The 21525-nt window shown below is 41.7% G+C and overlaps 1 long non-coding RNA gene across 1 annotated transcript; it reads right to left on the reverse strand.

The window, feature by feature from the left end:
• Positions 1-20481: 20481 nt before the first annotated feature.
• Positions 20482-21012, reverse strand: LOC134216895 (uncharacterized). Its single transcript, XR_009980865.1, has 3 exons — positions 20850-21012; positions 20702-20789; positions 20482-20643 (listed from the first exon to the last, which is right to left on the reverse strand). It is a non-coding gene; the product is annotated as an uncharacterized LOC134216895 (long non-coding RNA).
• Between the last annotated feature and the right edge of the window lie 513 nt (positions 21013-21525).

The following is a 21525-nucleotide window of genomic DNA, read 5'->3' on the forward strand; positions in this document are numbered from 1 at the left end:
CCTATCTAAGAATTTTCCGATACTTGGGTTGGAAAATTCGCATCTAAAATTTGTCCTGACTTTGTTCCCTTTTCAATCGACTTTAAAAATACTAATAATTTACCAGTTGAGGAAAAACAGCATTTAGGGTCTGTCTCATTTGAAGAATTAAACTTAAAAGTGATAGCGGAAATGTGAAACGGATGATGCTACCCAGCAATACCAATAAAACATCGATCAAAAATGATTCGATATCTGTCAAAAGTATCTCGATCAGTTAGTCATAAGAAAACTTTATCACAATTATATGCTTGCAATAATTTTGTTATAAATTTTCTGTCAAAGATGGAGGAGAGAAAATTTCATGATTGTCTTAACATGATTTATAACAAAATCATAACAAAATTGCCTTCATTTTTGTTAGATAGGAATTGAAAAAAACGAAGATACCACCTTCAGTATATCTTGGACCTACATTTACAGTTGAACCTGCTGGATAAAGATAATTGCCTACGTTATGGATAATCATCTTTTCTATAAGATAATTTGTTATAGTATAAGCTATTTGCACCACTTTTTATGTAACACTAGTTGACCCGGCAGACGTTGTCCTGCATAGTAGGCGAAAATTCGCGTGGTAAACTGCTCATGCGAAATATTCATACGAATCTTAATTTTAGTTTTTCACGATTTACCCAACTTCACTCGAGTTTTTCGCATGAGGAAATATCATATAAACCCGTCGGAAACGACAACGAACATATCTGCTGAAGGAATGAAGAAAATCCATCCAGCCGTTTTCGAGTTATACAGATACGAACACAGACCATTTCATTTTTATTATATAGAGAAGAAGAAGAAGATATCAAGTTATATTTTTGTTCAAATAATAAAATATTTAGTGACATTTTTGTTAAAACCAGAAGAGATTTTGTTACATTTTTTGTTATTTTAACTACTAATGGTATATGTTTTATAACAACCTGCTGTAACAGAATAACAAGTAAAAAAACTGCTGTAACAGAATAACAAGTTCTGATCTAAATCTGTTACTATCTATTGGTCGGAAATCTTGCTCTGCAAGCCGGATTATTCGATAATGATTGGTTTGTCACTTTCAAGTCTAATTTGAGTTTAATTCTCCAAATGAGACAGACCCTTAGTTTCAATTTATAATTATTTTCTATTTCAATTTTTCCGATTTTGGCAACACGACCGGATTTTAATGTTGCCGGAATGGGGATGTTGCCAAAAACGGGAAAAAAATTTCACACAAAATTTTATTTTTTTTTGTTTGCATGATTGAAGCTAAATACTTAGAATATGTACTACAAAGCATGTGTAGTGTGTTTAAGTGATGCACGTGCATCATAATTATCATTTTTGCGATATTATTCATAACTCGGAGATTGTAGCTCAAACAAAATTGAAGCAAATTCAAGAATGGTAATCAAAACATAATGTAACTAATTATAGTCAATTTCATAATACAAATTTAATAATAAATAATATTTGAAATTAACAATAGCGTCGGCCATGTCCTTACAAAAAAATTGTAGTAATAAAAAAACGTTTCTATAGTAGTCCATTGAAGTGCTGACATCTCATATAAATTTGAGTCCACCGAAAATGCTTGTTTTTATCATAATTCTCTGTATAAATCAAATAGCAATCCGACGGATACAAGATAACTAAATGTGCTACAAATTTCGGATTCTTACATAATGGATTTTTATGGAGGCAAACTTTCTTGTGGTCGGTGTGATTAAGAGTAAAGTTCTGTGCACAATTTTCGCTGACATTATGGAAAAAACGAACGCAAGGCATAGGACGTTCCATTGTATTAGAAAATGGTAATGGAAATCTCCATTCTGCACATTGGTTAAGCGTATCCAATGTAGTGTGAGTATGGGTTAACTACACTCGACTCACTAAAACCAAATCTTTTTTCACTAGTCGGTCTCCTAGCACTCAACCCAGGAATATTTCAGGCGGCAATGATTGATCCATGCGCACTATTTGCACCTCGCACTACGAGTGATAGTGTGGCCAAGTGGAAGCTGGAAGACCATTTGCGGCATGCCACCTCTGACACTCGATAGCAGTCAACCTACTGGTGCTCGCTGCAGCTCATCGCACTATAGTTCTCCATGCTAGTGATTAACACGTTGAAGACGAAGTAGGCTCAAGAGAAGACAACGGCTATTCGACAAAATCAAAGTGGTTGAAGAATTCGTGTACTTGGGCTCACTTGACCTCCGATAACGATATCAGCAGACAAATTCGGAGACGCAACGTGGCAGTTAAGCGTACGTACAAGATCTGGACAATGCTTGTGGAGGACCAACGAGCACTTGGAGTAAAAATGGTTCTCTACAACGATCCGATAGGCACAAGAAGGCGAAGTGTGCAGCGATCAAGGTGGGTCGATCAGGTGGAAGACGATTTACGTCTCACGAGAGCAGGCATTGGAAGTGTGAGTGAGCATTGTGAGTATTGATCTATTGCAATTTATGCTACATCCATAGCCAATGAGTGAACTGCCTCACTCAGATGGATGTCAAACAATGAGTAGGAGCGATCGTTGCTGTGATAAACAAGGACATGCTATCCTTTGTCGTTGCCAAAATCGGAAAGAAAATGTTGCCAAAAACGGGTGTTGCCAAAATCGGGGGTAGACAAAAACGGGTGTTGCCAAAATCGGGATGGGACTGTATATTATTCCTTCGAAACTTCGAAACTCACTTTCAGTTTGGCCTTTAGATTTAATATTTAAAAATTTAAATATTGTTATTTTATAACTTTACTATGCAATGATGGAGAGAAGTATTTTCCTAAGAAAATTACTCTCTCAACATTATAGTTAAAAATTAAATAAAAAAATACGGTCTGCTAACACCACAATCCCGCTCTCCTCTATTCTATTTATACATTTTCATTTCTCATCAGGCATCCAAATTAGAGTAGTTCAAGATTTTTTTTTCTTTTTACCTTTACCTTTTAATTTTACTTCTGGAAAAAAAGTGACAATTGATCTTGATTTTACATTAGTTCTCCAGTCCCAAGAATTGATATAACAAAACAATCAGAAAATATTCACCCATTGTTCTTTCTTATCGATTTTATGTATATGTTGAAAAATTATTTTTGTACAGGCTTTTTGTCAAAGCCTAAGCCTAGTCCTACGGCCGTGTGGGATATGTCATTTAAACAAATTTGACCCGACTGAACGAGCGTCTGTTCACCAAGGAGGTGCGGCTCCACAAGCGTCTGTTCTAGCATCCAGCAGATGAATGAGAAATGTTATTTCCCGGAATATCTAAGATTGAAGCCCCATTCCCTTGAATAGGGAAAATAGGGCCAATAACCTACTGTTTCCAAAACAATTATTTGAGAATCTGACAATGAAAAAAATACGGACTAATTTACTACGGCAACAACTCTTAGTGCGAAACAATGGTCACGAGTAGGAACATAGAAAGGTGATTCAAATATTATGTTCACTAATTCTTTAGATTTTTAGACCCCTTTCTCCCCCTCCCCTCTGTCATTTTTTTTATATACTTTTTTATTCGGAATAAACTACTGCGTCCATTAGGGGCCCCATACACGTTTCGATATGTTGTACAACTTTGACTCCGCCCCTACACACTCAGTTTTTATTTCTGCAGCTCGGCAAAAATCCGCACAGCCGTGCGCCAGCAAAATAAATAACTGATATTCCGTCAAAAATAGCGTTTGGTAGCTGGGTTTCGGCAAATTATTTGCTGATTATCAGTACAGATCAGACAGAAATCTCGGCAAAAAACATGTTTGCTGGGGCACGGCTGTGCGATTCTCGGTAAAAGTTCAACATTTTGCTGAGATCCCGGTAAAAAAAATTAAGTGTGTATGAAATTTGGTTCGGTCGGAGTAAAGTCGGACCGTCTGTGGGCAAGTTGTACTGTTCAACAGTCGTACAACTTGCCAACAGACGGTCCGACTTTACTCCGACCAAGCCAAATTAGCTAGGGGTGGAGTCAAAGTTGTACAACATGTCGGAACGTGTGTGGGGCCCCTTACATTGAACTTTTGTTGTATACCCGTATCATTTGTTTAGTGCATGTCTTTCTGCTCCATTTCTATTCAGAAGAAACGAAGTAGTCCTACGTCCCTACGGAGATGACTACGTCAGTTCAGCGGACGTTGGAAGCCAACCAGCCCTCACCTTGAGGGAGGTTAAGGATGACATCCAACAAAAGCAGCTGGTAAGGATGGTATCGGAGCTGAGCTCATCAAGATGGGTACGGAAAAGCTGGTCACTTGCCTGCACAAACTGATTGTCAGAATCTGGGAAACTGGACAGCTACCGGAGGAGTGGAAGGAAGGGGTCATATGCCCCATCTACAAGAAAGGCGACAAGCTGGAGTGTGAGAACTTTCGAGTGATCACCATCCTTGATGCCGCCTACAAAGTGATATCCCAGATCATCTTCCGACGCCTGTCACCATTAGTGAATGAGTTCGTGAGAAGTTATCAAGCCGGCTTCGTTGACGGCCGTTCAACAACGGACCAAATTTTTACTGTACGGCAAATCCTTCAAAAATGCGTGAACACCAGGTCCCAACGCACCATCTGTTCATTGATTTCAAGGCGGCATACGACAGTATAGATTGCGTAGAGCTATGGAAAATTATGGACGAGAACAGCTTCCCTGGCTCACCAAGCTCACCACACTGATCAAAGCAACGGTGGATGGTGTGCAAAACTGTGGAAATATTTCGGGCCAACACTCCAGTGCGTTCGAATCGCGCCGGGGACTAAGACAAGGTGATGAACTTTCGTGTCTGTTATTCAACATTGCGCTAGAAGGTGTCATGCGGAGATCCGGGTGTAACAGCCGAAGTACGATAATCAACAGATCCAGTCAATTTATTTGGTTTGCGAATGACATGGACATTGTCGGACGAACATTTGCAAAGGTGGCAGAACTGTACACCCGCCTGAAACGTGAAGCAGCAAAAGTTTGATTAGTGGTGAGTTCATCGAAGACAATGTTTGTACATGCTTGTGGGCAGAGCCGAGTGCGACAGGGCCCTCCTGGGAAGCAGTGTTACGATAGACGGTGATACCTTCGAGGTGGTCGAGGAATTCGTCTACATTGGATCCTTGATAACGGCTGATAACAATGTTAGTCGTGAAATACGAAGGCGCATCATCTGTGGAAGTCGGGCCTACTACGGGCTCCAGAAGAAACTGCGGTCAAAAAAGATTCGCCACCGCACCAAATGGGTCATGTACAAGACGCTAATAAGACCGGTTGTCTTCTACGGACATGAAACATGGAAAAAGCTCGAGGAGGACTTGCAGGCACTCGGAGTATTCAAGAAACGAGTGCTTAAGACTATTTTTGGCGGTGTGCAAGAGATATTAAACTTTAGATGCCTTTTGCCATACTGATTTCCGAAAGTTAACTCCTAGTGTATCGCTGTAAGCACGCTCAAAGTAGGCGATTCAATCATAGGTGGTACAGGTCTGGACTATTGTATGAGAGTAGCATCACTCTCATCCCTTATCGCAGATTACGATTTGGGACTAATAACTATCTATTAGATGCAAGCAATGCACTTTCCAATATTCGAGATCCCTCCTGGCCACGTCTTTGCGAATGCTGAGGAAGGGGCAAGAATGGTTAGTTGGCAGTGAACTCTTATTGGTGCAACGGGAGGTTTTGGAATTTTTAGTGTGGAAGGTTATAACAGTACACCCCCGGAAATAATGCACATGCGTTATAATTCGCTGATTTTCATACAAAATGGTCAAGTTTGAGAATCAAAATCTCGATTACTAGCGATAAGATTGAGGACATTTTTGGCAGCCTAAAATGACCTAACTTTTCAATTAATGATTGTTTTTATATGCATGTTTACTGAAAAGGCACAATTGTGGCAACTTGTATGGAGTTTTATTTAAAAGTGGTGGCTTCATAATTATTTCCATCTAAAACATGTCTTTTCAGTAAACATGCATACAAAAACCCAGAGTTTAGTCGCTCGGAATATAACACTATGAATCTCCGAGCTTTCTATCAAAAGTTGTTTTTTGGAGTAATCCTATAGCCTTTCGGTACAACTTTGTTGTACGAGAAAGGAAAAACAATCTTTATTTGAAAATTTGGATCATTTTAGGCTGGGATGCCGAAAATGTCCTCAATCTAGTCGCTAGAGATCGAGATTTTGATCCTCAAACATGACCATTTTGCATGAAAATCAGCGAATGCGTTATAATTATTTCCGGGGTGTAGGAATCGTTTTGGTAGAACGTGAAACATAGAAAGAACTAAGATAAAAATACAAAGTAGGAAACCCGTCCAGTAGATGGCAACAGATTTATATCGGAATTTGTTATTCTGTTAGAGCCATTTTCATAACAGAGATTGTTATAAAACATTTATTACTAGTACTTAAAATAACAAAAATTGTAACAAATTTTTTTCTAATTTTAACAAAAACGCGACTAAATATGTTTTTAATTGAACAAAAACATAAATCAATGTGTTACACGAAAAGTGGTGAAAATAACTAAAATTATTACAAATTATGTTATTGAAAAGAACAAAGTTATAACTGATTGTGTTACAAGTATTACTATTCATAATTATTATATCACATTGTGTTATAATCATGTTATGACGGCCATTCCATTTTCTTTTCTTCACCCGGGGCAGATAATTAATAAAAAAATAATGCGTATACTATTATTTTTAACACATATTGATATAATTGTAATACAATTTTGTTATGACCAACTGGTAGGGAAGGGACGAGCCTGGATTTGAACCCACGACCTCCTGCTCATAAGGCAGAGATGGTTGCCTAGATCACCAAGCTTGTCTGAAAATTCGGTATTGAAGTAAGATGTCGATGTAAAGTAATGGACTTCCAGACTTCCAGCGCCTTTGTCGAAAGCTTCATTGAGTGCCCTTCTTTTGCTAACGAAAATATAATGCACAAATTTTACATTTATAGAACAACTTAAATCTTACCTAAAAGAGACGATTAAAACGCTTAGTGGTTCAAAGATGTATCAAATAATAATATTCAGATATTCAGAAAGTGTATGTGAATTGCAAGGTTTTCCACTTAGAAGTTTTGAAATTTTCTTATGGCTTTTCACTATTGTTGACTATACTGTGTAACAGACAGGAAGCTCATCAAAAATGCTGAAGGTTCTTTACGACCGCTCGTAAAGTATATCAAGAAGAAGTAGATTTTGGGATTTGCTAAATATCCATAGAGTTCCTAGAAATGCCGTTTGAACCTAATAGGATCAATAACATCCAGTTCTGAAGTGAGATGATCGATGTTAGGAATCGGTGTCAGACTTGGTCTGTGCTCAGTAGTTTGAAGGAATGAATGGCCTTAGTTGGGTAAACTCTTCTATAAAAATAAAATTTCCATGAAGAACTAACATCATTGTTACATGTCACAAGCGTTTCAAGGTAAATAAATTCTTCAACAACTTCAAACAAATCCCAATCAACCACTACCTCTGCACAAACACCACTAGGTCTTCCTCTATCTCTATCTGCCACCGTGTACTTTGTCTTGGTAGAGTTAATGGTTAAGCCTATCCTCGTCGTCTCCCTCTTTAGTTGGACAAAAGCCTCCACTACTGCTCTGCGATCGATTCCAATGAAGTTTGCTATACCTTTGCACCATCCCATAGTCTGTTTAGTGGGGGCAGCAGGGACTTTGTCCAAGGGCTTGAAGACCCCTCCCCATGGCCACTGCGAGTTAGACCGGGACCATCGTCCCTAACCCCTAATCCCAAGGCGTCAAGCGACCCGTGCCGAGGGGATGCATGGCCAGGGTGAAGGTGAAGGTGAAGGCTAGGTGAAATAATAAGCTAGGCCTTTAACGGAGCCTGTGGGGTACCTGGGCACCCTCCACAGTAATTGTCCCTTACCGCGTTATGCTGGGCTCTGGCGTGGTGGACCTCTTTTCCCGAGCAACTCGTGGGACCAAAATGGAAAACCAAGTCAATTCTTCAATTAGTGGTAGTAGTGTAGGCGACAACCCCTTCGCAAGAGGTGGGTTGTTCAGGTATCCGCCTAGGAGGCCAGAGGCAATAGTCGGCAGCTCAGTGCGCAGCGCCAGCGTGGGTCACTCAACCTTCCTCTCGGCTATAAAAACGCCGGTAGGGGTTATTGACGGCCCATGGCTTGTGGAGGCGATGAACCGCAAACGCGATGGGCTTTCGGCCTTCGAGGTGGCGACGGAACAGCTGGACGCCATCATCGACTTTGCGTCATCGAAGCATAATATCAGCAAGGACCTCAAGAGGAGCTTGCAGAAACTTCGAAAGTCGATGCTGGACGCCAAGCTGGAGAGGGCGGTCGGGACGGCCAAGTGTAAACCCGTGAAATCGGTGGAGTCGAGGTCTACCCAGACTGAGGCCCAAGGATTCGCGGACTCGGGCAAGGTCGAATCGACCGAAGGCGTGCCAGCGAAGACGGTGGTGCCAAAGTCTACCCAGACTGAGGCTCAAGTATTTGCGGGTACGTCGGGGGTGACTGCTCCAACGGAGCAGACACAAAAACGGGGAGACAGTCTCCAGGGGATGAGCTCCTGGGGGCCGCTCCAAAACGCGGAGGGTTACTACCCGAACAAGGGTAGTGGAGCTGGGAAGCTGAACCCCGGCCAGGTACCTCCAAACCGGGGGAGGAAGGACCTGGAAAGGTCCGTCCACTCAGGAAAGACGGTGATAAGGGGTTACGGCAGGCTGAAAGTTCTCAGCCGCACCAGACCAGGGAAATAGAGGGGGGTGACGCCTCCTGGACCCTGGTCAAGAACAAGAGGAAACCGAAGACGTCAAGGGCCAAAAAGAAGGCCCAGGCGAATGAGGGTAGCAAGAAGTCTAGGGTAGGCGCCAATCGCTCCAGGGGCGATGCCCTAGTCATCACGGCGGACGAGGCTAAGTACTCGGATGTTTTGAAGGCGATGAGGAGTGACGTCAAGCTCGGTGAACTCGGCGCCTACGTACGTCAAATAAGACGTATCCGGATGGGCGAGATGATACTCGAGCTGAAGCGGGGCGTCTCGCAAAAGGGCGCCGCCTACAAGAAGTTGGCGGAGGAGGTCCTAGGCGAGACGGTCAAGGTGAGGGCACTCACGACGGAGGTGAATCTAAGGGTTAAAGACCTGGACGAGATCACTGAAGTCGAAGAGCTCGTCACGGCACTGCGGCGACAGTGTGAAGTGGAGACGACCACCGCAGCCGTTCGGCTACGGAAAGGTCCGGCAGGGACGCAGGTAGCATTGGTTCGGCTATCTGCAGCGGACGCCTCCAAGGTAGTCAAGTTAGGGAGCGTCAAGGTGGGATGGTCGGTATGCCCTGTGCGCATATACGAGCAACCCGAAGTTTGCTTCAAGTGCCTGGAACCGGGGCACAAGCAATGGGACTGCAAAGGCTCTGACAGAAGCAATCTCTGCCGACGCTGCGGATTGGAGGGACATAAGGTACAATGCTGCACGAACCCTCCCAATTGTTTGATTTGTTCCAGCAAAGATGTGAACAGCAAGCACCCCATGGGGGGTTCGATGTGCCCGGCGTTTAAGCGTGCTGCAAAATCACAGTGCCGGTAACGAAGCTGGCTTGCTGCTCGCCCGAGTGTTTGGTGTGCGCAGGTTTAGAGGAAACGGCGGAACACGTGTTGTTCGTGTGCTCGCGTTTTCGCGCAATGCGTGACGACCACATGCTTGCCACTTGTGGTCTGGACACTACCCCGGACAACCTAGTTCGGAGGATGTGTAAAGATGAAGTTGGCTGGAACGCCGTTTTATCGGCTATCGCCCAAATCGTCTCGGAGCTACACAGAAGGTGGCGCGTGGACTCAAGGATGGCTAGTTCAGGCGCAAATAAGAGGTGGTCCAAGGGATCGGAGTCGGCTTCATGGGTCATACCGGTGGTCATGCTCTGTGGTCGAACTCGATCCTTTTATCGAACAAGTGGCCGCGCGAAGAACAACATGGTATCGTCGCTTTCGCGGCGTCGGTCAACCGGGCGGGTTCCGAACCCGAGGACGGAAAGGGGTCCTCGTCAAGGCTGGGGCAGGCGTAGGCCTCGCGTCGGCAAGTCCCTCTGTGTGCTGGCGAATAGGCCCTATCGCAGAAAGGTCAATTTGGGGTGCACGCGGCATCATCATTCTTGATACCAGTCGTGCAGAGGGAAGCAGGCGCGAAGTCGACCCTTCCCACCTTCCGAGGACATAGGGCGTGGTAAGGCCACCTGGAAAGCCGGCAACGCGCTGGCACGATACCATGGTGTTCTTCTAGAAAAGCGAGTTACGATGTTCGGTGCTGCAAGGACACGCAGCTAACCTCGAGGGTGCGTTGTGCACTGGTCCCCCTTTGAAGCATTACTTTCTGGTTGTACCGAAGGGACTATGGGCTTGGCGGCAATGGAAACGGTTTAGCGGGTCGGGGATGTAGTCCTGCCTCTCTCGGTGATCCCTAACCCCGCACTTCCTGGTCAACCCAGGCTGTTTGTTGAGCAGATTCCCCCTCCATTGTTCAGGAAGAAAAAAACAATAGTCTGTTTAGTTATTAGATGGACCCTAACTGACAAAATTATTCTATCTGATATTGCGTTATCATTGATTCCGTAGCCCCCTGAACGCTGACGCCCTTGGCAGGGGCCACCCTGGCCAACCGTACACCTGCGGTTCTGAATATGGAGTAAAACGGTATTTTCGTTAATAAGGCTTACACTGAATATTATCTCTAAGAATGGAGTCATGAATGTGTATTTTAATTTTCTAATCTCTAACGATGAAGTTTTCTCTATCCCAAGAAATGAAAAGTGGGTTCCTATTTCAATCGCATTTTTCAAGTTAAAAGAATAACAACGCAACTACGTGAAATAAATAAAAAAAAGTTCATTCAAAGGCAGCCCTTGCTTTCTTGATCCGTGCGCCTATGTTGATCTTGGTACCGCCATCTGACACCATTTGGCTACCAAGATATTGGAAGCTATTAACATTCTCCACTGGTTGCCCGACTACTGTGAAACTGGAAGGGGTCACCGTGCTTTCATCTAGCGATTTGGTTCACGGTCAATCGCACCTACCAGAATCTCGTCGATTACGAGGAGGAACAGTAACGGTGATAGAATACATCCTTGCCTCACACCAGCTACGACCAGGATAGGGCCGGACAAAACCCCAATGTGTAGCACTCTTCACGAGAAGGCCTCATACTGTGCCTCGATGAGGCCCCACATATTCTCGTGATCGAGACGGTCGAAAGCTTTTTCGTAGTCAATGAATACCAAGTAAAGGGACTCTTGGAATTCGTTGACCTGCTCCAGAATGATACGGAGCGTGACAATATGGTCCACACAGGATCTTCCGGCCTGCTGCCGCCGGAGAGTCGCATCGATCTTCTCCTGAATCCGGGCTAGGATGACTTTGCATAGAACTTTGAGAACGGTACACAGCAACATAATGCCTCTCCAGTTATCGCGTACAGTCTGGTCACCCTTTTTGGGCACCTTCACTAAGATACCTTGCATCCAGTCTACCCGAAAAGTTGCGGTGTCCCAGATATTTCGAAATAAACGATGCAATAGTTGAATGGATGACATGGGGTCAGCTTTGAGCATCTCGGCTGATATGCGATCGACCCCTGGGGCTTTATTCGATTTCATGCTTTGGATGGCTGTTTGAATCTCTAGCAGTGCTGGAGCTTCGGTATTGACGCTTGTTATATGTTGGATCCTAGGCAGATCATGCCAAAGTGGTGGTGGTATGGCTGGCACTTGAAAAAGTTGTTCGAAGTGCTCGAACCAGCATTTCAGCTGGTCAGTTGGGTCGGTCAATAACTGATCATTTGCGTCTATCACATGCATCGTTGCATTCATCTTCGCCCGCTTAAGCGTCTCTCTTCTTCGTCGGCCACAGAGTCTGCCCACGCTCGCTTGTCCCGTCGACATGAGCGTTTTACTTCCTTCTCAAGAGCCGCGTATCGTTGGCGGGCTTATACTTTGGCTCCTCTGGTTTTTGATCGCTCTATCGTGGCATTGGCTTCTCTTCGCTCCTCTATCTTCATCTAGGTCTCATCGGTGATCCATTGTTTTATCTGGGTGCGCAGTTCGCCCAGATTGTTCTCGCTGGTGGCAATGAAGGCATTCTTGATGGCGGTCCATTGGTCTTCCACGCTGCCACCTTCCGGAACATCTGCAGCACTCGTCTCCAGTTCTTCAACGAAGGACCGTTTCAGCGCGGCATCTTCCAGTCGGCGTGTGTTGAACCGTCGTCCAACTCTCTCCTCCTACCGACGAATCCGCGCAATGAGCAGGCGTATTTCGCCAATTAGGAGGTGAAGATCAGACGGGATATCGGCACTATGTTTTTTCCGTACATCAAGAAGGCTCCGTTTGCATTTTCGGTTGATGCAGAAGTGTTCGATTTGATTTTCTGTAAAGCCGTCACGGGAGACCCACGTGACCTTGAGAACCGGTCGATGAGGGAAGAGCGATCTTCCGATCACCATGTCGTTAGTACCACAAAATTTTGCGAACAGCTCTCCGTTTTCGAACATTTTCCCGAGACCATCGTCTTCTTCTTCTTCTTAATGGCATTACATCCCCACACTGGGACAGAGCCGCCTCGCAGCTTAGTGTTCATTAAGCACTTCCACAGTTATTAACTGCGAGGTTTCTAAGCCAAGTTACCAGTTTTGCATTCGTATATCATGAGGCCAACACGATGATACTTCTATGCCCAGGGAAGTCGAGACAATTTCCAATCCGAAAATTGCCTAGACCGGCACCGGGAATCGAACCCAACCACTCTCAGCATGGTCTTACTTTGTAGCCGCGCGTCTTACCGCATGGCTAAGGAGGGCCCTCCGAGACCATGACGCCCCATAATGGGCTCATGGTTAGAGTTGTCTGATCCCATTTTCGCATTGAAGTCGCCCAAACACCCTTCGGAATTCTATCTACGACGGCATTGAGTTTGACTGTATCGGTTGGCATATAACATTGGATTATAGTAAGGTTCCGAACCCGTGTTCTAAATCTGGCAATGATTATCGTTTCACGTTTCACTTGAGCGCTTAGTAGGAAGCCAACTCCGCGATGCCGGGGAGCGTGTTCACCTCGTAAACCAGAGTATAGCAGAACTTGTCCCGATGGCGTTCTGTGTTCTCCAAAGTTTGGCCAACGGACTTCACTCAGTTCCAGGATCTCCATGTTCCATGTTCCTATTCGTGTCCGTTGTTCCGCGCTAAGAGTCGTCGCCGTAAAATCAGTCCGTATTCTTTCATTATCGGATTCTCGAACAAATTGATGTTTCGGGAACAGTAGGTTGTTGGCCCAAGGTTCCCTATCCACCGGGATGGGTATCTTCGGTATAGCTTCCGGGGAATAGCATTTCATACTCAACCGCTGGATGCCAGAACAGACGCTGTTGGAGCCGCACCTCCTTGGTGAACAGACGCTCGATCAGTCGGGTCAAACTAATCTGCTCGCAGAAAATTATCGAAATACTATACTTTTAGGCTTAACGGTTCCCCCGAACACACGCGTCACGATTGTATCGCGGCTGCGATTCTGTCGACATACGTATGGAAGCGTAAAGGGAAAACTGCCAGCAGTGACCCTACGATAGAATCGCAGCGATGAAATCGCTTAGGTCTGGGAGAGCCTTTAATTTGAATTTATATCGGGAAAAGGAGCGGTGCGCAAATTTAGGAAAGCTCATGTTTGGTGGAGACGCATGGTGTTTGATCATATTTCATTCACCGGTCATTCGAACATCAGTTTCCCTGAAACCTACGCGAATGACGAATGCTTCCATTGCTAGTTTCATACCAACGCATTAAAGAAGCACTGTAAATTCTTCATATTTCGTCGCTAGTTTTCCGGGAGCCGATTCAATATCCAATACGTTTCTTTCAATTCAACCTTCGGCCACATATCATCATTATTATTATTAATTAATTAATTATAATATTTGATTTTACCCTGCTTGAAGAACTTGGTTAGATTAATATCTTATTAGGTTAAGCGAGCAATCAAACTCAATCCTTTAGCTATCAAATTTGTTGGCTATCAAATTTATTGACCTCAGCCATCCTCTATGTTTGTAGTTTCATTGAAAAATTTATCGCTCCGCAAATTATACCCCCGAAGACCGCCTAATCCAGCATTGATGACCGGTTGCATCCATCATACCAACTTTCAATCAACCGTTGATTGGAAGCGCACTATCGTGGAATTGATATGACTTCTGACAGCGTTCTCTCGCTTTTTGATATGAGGCGTATCGCCGAACGAAGCTACTTTCAAGGCCGGATCAGATATTGACACATCTCTTGACTGACGGTTGATTTCAGACATTGGATGAGAAGGATCTGAAATCCGAAAGGAAGACTAGTGAAAAAGTGCCCACCACATCAGCGTGAGTTAACGAGAAAATGCTATGGCTCTCGGAATAGTAAAATTAATCATCAGCGGCCAAATAGGATTGTTTGTATTGGCCCACAGACGTGGTGCGCTGATTTCTCGATAATAGGACGTGCCCTTGCTAGATGGCACGAAACTGCGTTGATTTAAGAAGAACGTAACGTGCAATTCTCAAAAATATATTTGTCGCGGTTCTGCTAAGCCGCACCCAGCGGCTTTCAGACTATCTTGTTATACTTGGCTCGTAAAGGGAACACAAAGCAATATTCATATCTATTTTTTCCCTGATTTGATAAATAATATCCTTGATTACTGAGTCGTGATGTATTCAGTACTGTTTGTTGTTTTTGTACGTAAAATTGGGTGCTAGATGCGGAGTGGCAGAATCCCGACCATATGTTACAACCATAAGCAGCAAGTTAATGTCATAAATGCAATATGCTCGTGTCCGTGTGGTACACTGGAATGGAGGTGCACGGTACTTTATTGTAACATTGAATGATTTTACTGTGGCAGGTACGTTAATGATGAACTTGATCGATGAATTGAATTTGAATATTTTAAATGAGGGATCGTTCACTAGAATTGATGTTCCTCCATTTCGTAATTCTTGCATTGATTTATCTATTTGTTCTAATGTTCTATCTAACAAGTCATCGTGAAAAATAATTGGTGGTCCAAACGGTAGTGATAATCTTTCTATCCTAGTTCAATTCAGTTATTCTACATTAGTTCCTATTATTTCACATTTTTCTGACATATATAAAAAATACTAGTTGGGTATTTTTTTCTAGATTTAGCATCCATTCATTAGTGAACTATTATGAATATATTTCTCCAAATGAACAATAAGAAAAGTTCAAATATAAAATTATTCAATCCTTAATAAAATTCCAAAGAAAATGTGAAATTTTTATACCTTGTGGTCTCCATTGAAATTCAAATCTGATGCGTTTTAAAAATTCCGTTGTACAAGTTCTAGGAAAAAGAAAGTTATTTAAAAAAAGATGTTATTTCAAGAACTTGAATGAAAATCTTGATAGAGTCACCTCATTATCTAAATTATAGTAGCATGCTCATTTTTCTTCTTCTATCTTAGAATTTTCCGAAAATTGGGTTGGATAATTCGCATCTAAAATTTGTCCTGATTTTTTTCCCTTTTCGATCGACTTGAAAAATACTTATAATTTACCAGTTGAGATAAAAAAGCATCTAGGGTCTGTCTCATTTGAAGAATTAAACTTAAAAGTGATAGCGGAAAAGTGAAACGGATGATGCTACCCAGCAATACCAATAAAACATCGATCAAAAATGATTCGATATCTGTCAAAAGTAACTCGACCAGTTAGTCATAAGAAAACTGTAACACAATTATATACTTGCAATAATTTTGTTATAAATTTTCTGTCAAAGATGGAGGAAAGAAAATTTCATGATTGCCTTAACATGATTTATAACAAAATCATAACCAAATTGCCTTCATTTTTATTAGATAGGAATTGAAAAAAAAACGAAGGTACCACCTTCAGTATAACTTGGACCTACATTCACAGTTGAACCTGCTGGATAAAGTTAATTGCCTACGTTATGGATATTCATAATCTTTTCAATAAGATAATTTGTTATAGTATAAGCTATTTGCACCACTTTCTATGTAACACTAGTTGACCCGGCAGACGTTGTCCTGCATAGTAGGCGAAAATTCGCGTGGTAAACTGCTCATGCGAAATATTCATACGAATCTTAATTTAAATTTTTCACGATTTACCCAACTTCACTCGAGTTTTTCGCATGAGGAAATATAATATAAAACCCGTCGGAAACGACAACGAACATATCTGCTGAAGGAATGAAGAAAATCCATCCAGCCGTTTTCGAGTTATACGGATACGAACACAGACCATTTCATTTTTAATATAGAGAAGAAGAAGAAGAAGATATCGAGTTATATTTTTGTTCAAATAATAAAATATTTAGTGACATTTTTGTTAAAACTAGAAGAGATTTTGTTACATTTTTTGTTATTTTAACTACTAATGGTATATGTTTTATAACAACCGCTGTTATAAAAAAAACTGCTGTAACAGAATAACAAGTTCTGATCTAAATCTGTTATTATCTATTGGTCGGAAATCTTGCTCTGTAAGCCGGATTATTCGATAATGATTGGTTTGTCACTTTAAAGTCTAATTTGAGTTTAATTCTCCAAATGAGACAGACCCTTAGTTTCAATTTATAATTATTTTCTATTTCAATTTTTCCGATTTTGGCAACACGACCGGATTTTAATGTTGCCAAAATGGGGATGTTGCCAAAAACGGGAAAAAAAATTCATACAAAATTCCATTTTTTTTGTTTGCATGATTGAAGTTAAATACTTAGAATATGTACTACAAAGCATGTGTAGTGTGTTTAAGTGATGCACGTGCATCATAATTATCATTTTTGCGATATTATTCATAACTCGGAGATTGTAGCTCAAACAAAATTGAAACAAATTCAAGAATGGTAATCAAAACATAATGTAACTAATTATAGTCAATTTCATAATACAAATTTAATAATAAATAATATTTGAAATTAACAATAGCGTCGGCCATGTCCTTACAAAAAAATTGTAGTAATAAAAAAACGTTTCTATAGTAGTCCATTGAAGTGCTGACTTCTCATATAAATCTATATAAAAACTCATAAAAACGTTTCTATAGTAGTCCATTGAAGTGCTGACATCTCATATAAATTTGAGTCCACCGAAAATGCTTGTTTTTACCATAATTCTCTACATAAATCAAATAGCGATCCGACAGATACAAGATGACTAAATGTGCTACAAATGTCGGATTCTTATATAATGGATTTTTATGGAGGCAGACTTTCTTGTGGTCGGTGTGATTAAGAGTAAAGTTCTGTGCACAATTTTCGCTGACATTATGGAAAAACGAACGCAAGGCATAAAACGTTCCATTGTTTTAGAAAATGGTAACGTAAATCTCCATTCTGCACATTGGTTAAGCGTATCCAATGTAGTGTGAGTATGGGTTAACTACACTCGACTCACTAAAATCAAATCTTTTTTCAGTAGTCGGTCTCCTAGCACTCAACCCAGGAATATTTCAGGCGGCAATGATTGATCCATGCGCACTATTTGCACCTCGCACTACGATTGATAGTGTGGCCAAGTGGAAGCTGGAAGACCATTTGCGGCATGCCACATCTGACACTCGATAGCAGTCAACCTACTGGTGCTCGCTGCAGCTCATCGCACTATAGTTCTCCATGCTAGTGATTAACACGTTGAAGACGAAGTAGGCTCAAGAGAAGACAACGGCTATTCGACAAAATCAAAGTGGTTGAAGAATTCGGGTACTTGGGCTCACTTGACCTCCGATAACGATATTAGCAGACAAATTCGGAGACGCAACGTGGCAGTTAAGCGTACGTACAAGATCTGGAGTAAAAATGGTTCTCTACAACGATCCGATAGGCACAAGAAGGCGAAGTGTGCAGCGATCAAGGTGGGTCGATCAGGTGGAAGACGATTTACGTCTCACGAGAGCAGGCATTGGAAGTGTGAGTGAGCATTGTGAGTATTGATCTATTGCAATTTATGCTACATCCATAGCCAATGAGTGAACTGCCTCACTCAGATGGATGTCAAACAATGAGTAGGAGCGATCGTTGCTGTGATAAACAATGAGCAACACCGTCTAACAAGCCAAGCCGTGGTGAGGTATCCATGTAAGCAACGATTTTTGCATTCGTACCCCGCTTGCTCTAGTACAATGAAACCAAACAATCAAACCACATCATGTATTCTCCTTTATTCGCCCTTCTTTCAAGGTGATAAGATAGTCAAGAGAAAGTATCAACGCCTCCCATTCAGTGTACTCGAGTTCCAGACTCATGGAGGTCTTCATTTTAAGAACGCCTAAATGACTTCTTCTATCAGCGCACCGGAACGACGCTCATTGTTGTGTCACCAAGTGATTCGCTTCACTCAATCAGCTTCCATTGATGAGCGTTGAAGAAACGATGAATCATCGAACATTCTATTTCAAAGATCTTAGGAAGCTCATAACTTGCCCCACGGCAGTGCATCAAGTAGGCTTAGATTAACCCGATTTTTTCTCATGATCTGATTTAAGTCAATGACTGCTCAAGAGACTTACGGTTACATGTTACCAAACTCTTACCATTACTATTGATCTGTTCGCAAACATGCTGGAATCCTTGCTGGAATCAAAAGGCTCGTTATGCAATTGACACATCAGGACCCAACAGTATTCTGATATTAATCGCTAGACAAATTTGCCTAATTTAAAAAAAATAAGACTCTTTGAAATAAAATTGTTGCTTATTTTATATACGGGAATTCAGCAGATAGACGGATAAAATGATAAAATTACGGTTTCTCGGCTGATACCAGAAAAGTGGCGCGTAGTGAGCAAAACGACTTGATGGTTAGACAGCGCATTTAAAAAATCGAATGTGCCAATCACTAGCAATTAAACCTATGGGGGTTGCTTGTTCCTGGATCACTCATGCAGTATTGGTTGCATTGTGATGTAAATAACGGGCTTCGCTTAAGGTCACTCACTAAGGTCACAGTTGTACCTTGCTTCCGTATCGAATGGTGTGCCCTTGAAAACGCGAGTACTTTGAAAATTGGATTCCGTCAGGAGTGACCTTAATAGGTGTTGTACTAAAACTCGATCCACTTAGTATTTGGCCGTTTCTTTCCAATTACTACAGCGCCTCTTGAGGCCGTACCGAGAAGTAAAATACATCACATCGTTGCGGAAGGTTTGTTTAATTTATGGTGAAAGTTTCATCAGTATTGATGCTCACGTTCAAAAGTTATCGAAAATGGAACGCGAGAAATGGGAACAAATTTTGCACACTCACGTTGGAAATCCAACATGGTCAGGAGGAATGATTTCAAAGTATCTAAAATTAGCGAAATTGACTGTTAAAACTGTCAAACGTTATCGGGGAACACTATTGCTGGATCACGTAGTACAAAACAATCGTAGAAGTGGAACATACGACCAGAAACTACAAGTGAAAGTCTGCAGAGCAGTTCGGATCCATTTTGGGATTTCCTTGCATGATTTAGCGAAAAAGTTCACTAATAATAATAATAATCTGTCGGCGTGAAGGTTTCAAGTCGTATGATGTCAGTAAGCGTCCCAACAAGACCCTGAAACAGAACCTGGTTACCAAACATCACGCAAGAATGCTGGTCGAGCAAGTTCTGACGAAATACAAATGATGTATTTTGATGAGCAATGAAATTAATATTAAAATTGACTTTCATTTCCCGGGACACAAGTTTTACCTTGCCAAACGTAAGGGTAATGCCCCAGGAAAATTCAAATATGTATATGCAGGCAAGATTGCCCACAAATTGATGGTATGTCAAAGCATCTGCAGTTGTGGGAAGAAAACTAAAGTTTTCATCACTGGAGGGACCATAAATGGGCAAATATACAAGGAGGAGTGTCTTCAGAAGCGATTTTTGCCATCAATTCAATCACACGACTGTCTGGTGTTGCTTTGGCCTGACTTAACAAGCTGCCATTACAGACGGGATGAGATGGAATGATATGAACCGAATGATAATGACGTTATTGAAAAAACTATCAACCCACTAAAATGCCCAAATTTTCGTCCCAACGAAAAATATTAGGCAATTATCATAGGGAAACTTGAGAAATGGTGCAAAACAATCAGAAAACCATCTTATACGGAGAAGTGGTGTGAAAAAATGGCAGATCAACTTGACCGTTCTACTGTGCAAAAAATAACGAGTGGTATTGAGAGAAAAGGCCGAGATTTCATACGATAAGCCAATGAATCATTTTTCGATATTTTTTCCTTCAAATTTCATTAAATTCCCTGTATAATAAAACTTGACCCACCTTTTTATGAACTTTTTCGGCAAAGAAATGTCTAATTTCGTGCGGCCAAATTCTAAGTGGATCAAGCTTTATGTACAATGGTGTTCGGATATCACCAATCTTTCTAGCGAAACACAGTTTTGTTGTTTGTCGCTCTAAGCTGAAAGATATATTTAACGTTAATAATCACTTCGCTATACTTCCATAATGACTACAAACTCACAATTTTGGTGTTCTACCACAAAGCGCAGGTTATGTATATCCCTCTCCTTCTTCTCGACGACAATGTGCAGATCGATTCCAGTAATCCTATCTTTAAATTCAATTGGGTCAACAGAGCCACATCTTTTATATTGTAATGAAAAACTTACAAGTAAACCGGTTTGTTACCGGGTATCTCCAAGTATTCCGGCGAGAACGAAAACTGCTTGATCTACCACCAACAGTCTACACTACCTCCTACATATAATGCCAGTCACAGTTAATACATGATTATCGTAATTAAATTGATTTTCATACCTTGATATTTCGAATTCATTGACCGATCATCTTTTAATCGCTAACCAACTAATAATGAAATAGGGAATATTTTACAAATTTCCTCGATGCCTGATATCAAATTCAACTAATAAATCCAACACGTAAGTTAGCTAGTCATCCTCGATCTGACATTTCGTTTTGTCTTTCCTTCGTTCGCACTAACCCTTTTCACTGACATATGTCACTGTCACCTATACGATAATTTTAGCAACAATACAATCTAACAAGAGGCTGACTGCTGGACGTCAGCTTATTGACGACAAAATCAGTAAGATGCCAAAAAATACGACATTCTACGGTGGGCTGGTTAGATTAGGGTAGTGTAAATAGGGACATGGAAAACGTGAATTAAAAGAGCAGAAAAGTTTCAATAGACATTGTTTGCAATGAGCGGTAATATGTGTGGTGGTTCATTAATTCAGCGAAAGTGCCCACTATTCGTACAGAGCCCATAGTACGCATATAAACCTTAATGACATTCACTTTTGGTTTTTTTTATCATATTACATAATTATAAAAGAGTTTTAGCTCTAAAAAGTATTAAAAAATATTTTCGAGGTCGTTGCCAAAATCGGGAAGAAAATGTTGCCAAAATCGGGGGTAGACAAAAACGGGTGTTGCCAAAATCGGGATGGGACTGTATATTATTCCTTCG

Source organism: Armigeres subalbatus, chromosome 2 (genome assembly GCF_024139115.2).
Source record: "Armigeres subalbatus isolate Guangzhou_Male chromosome 2, GZ_Asu_2, whole genome shotgun sequence".
NCBI classification, from domain to species: domain Eukaryota; kingdom Metazoa; phylum Arthropoda; class Insecta; order Diptera; family Culicidae; genus Armigeres; species Armigeres subalbatus.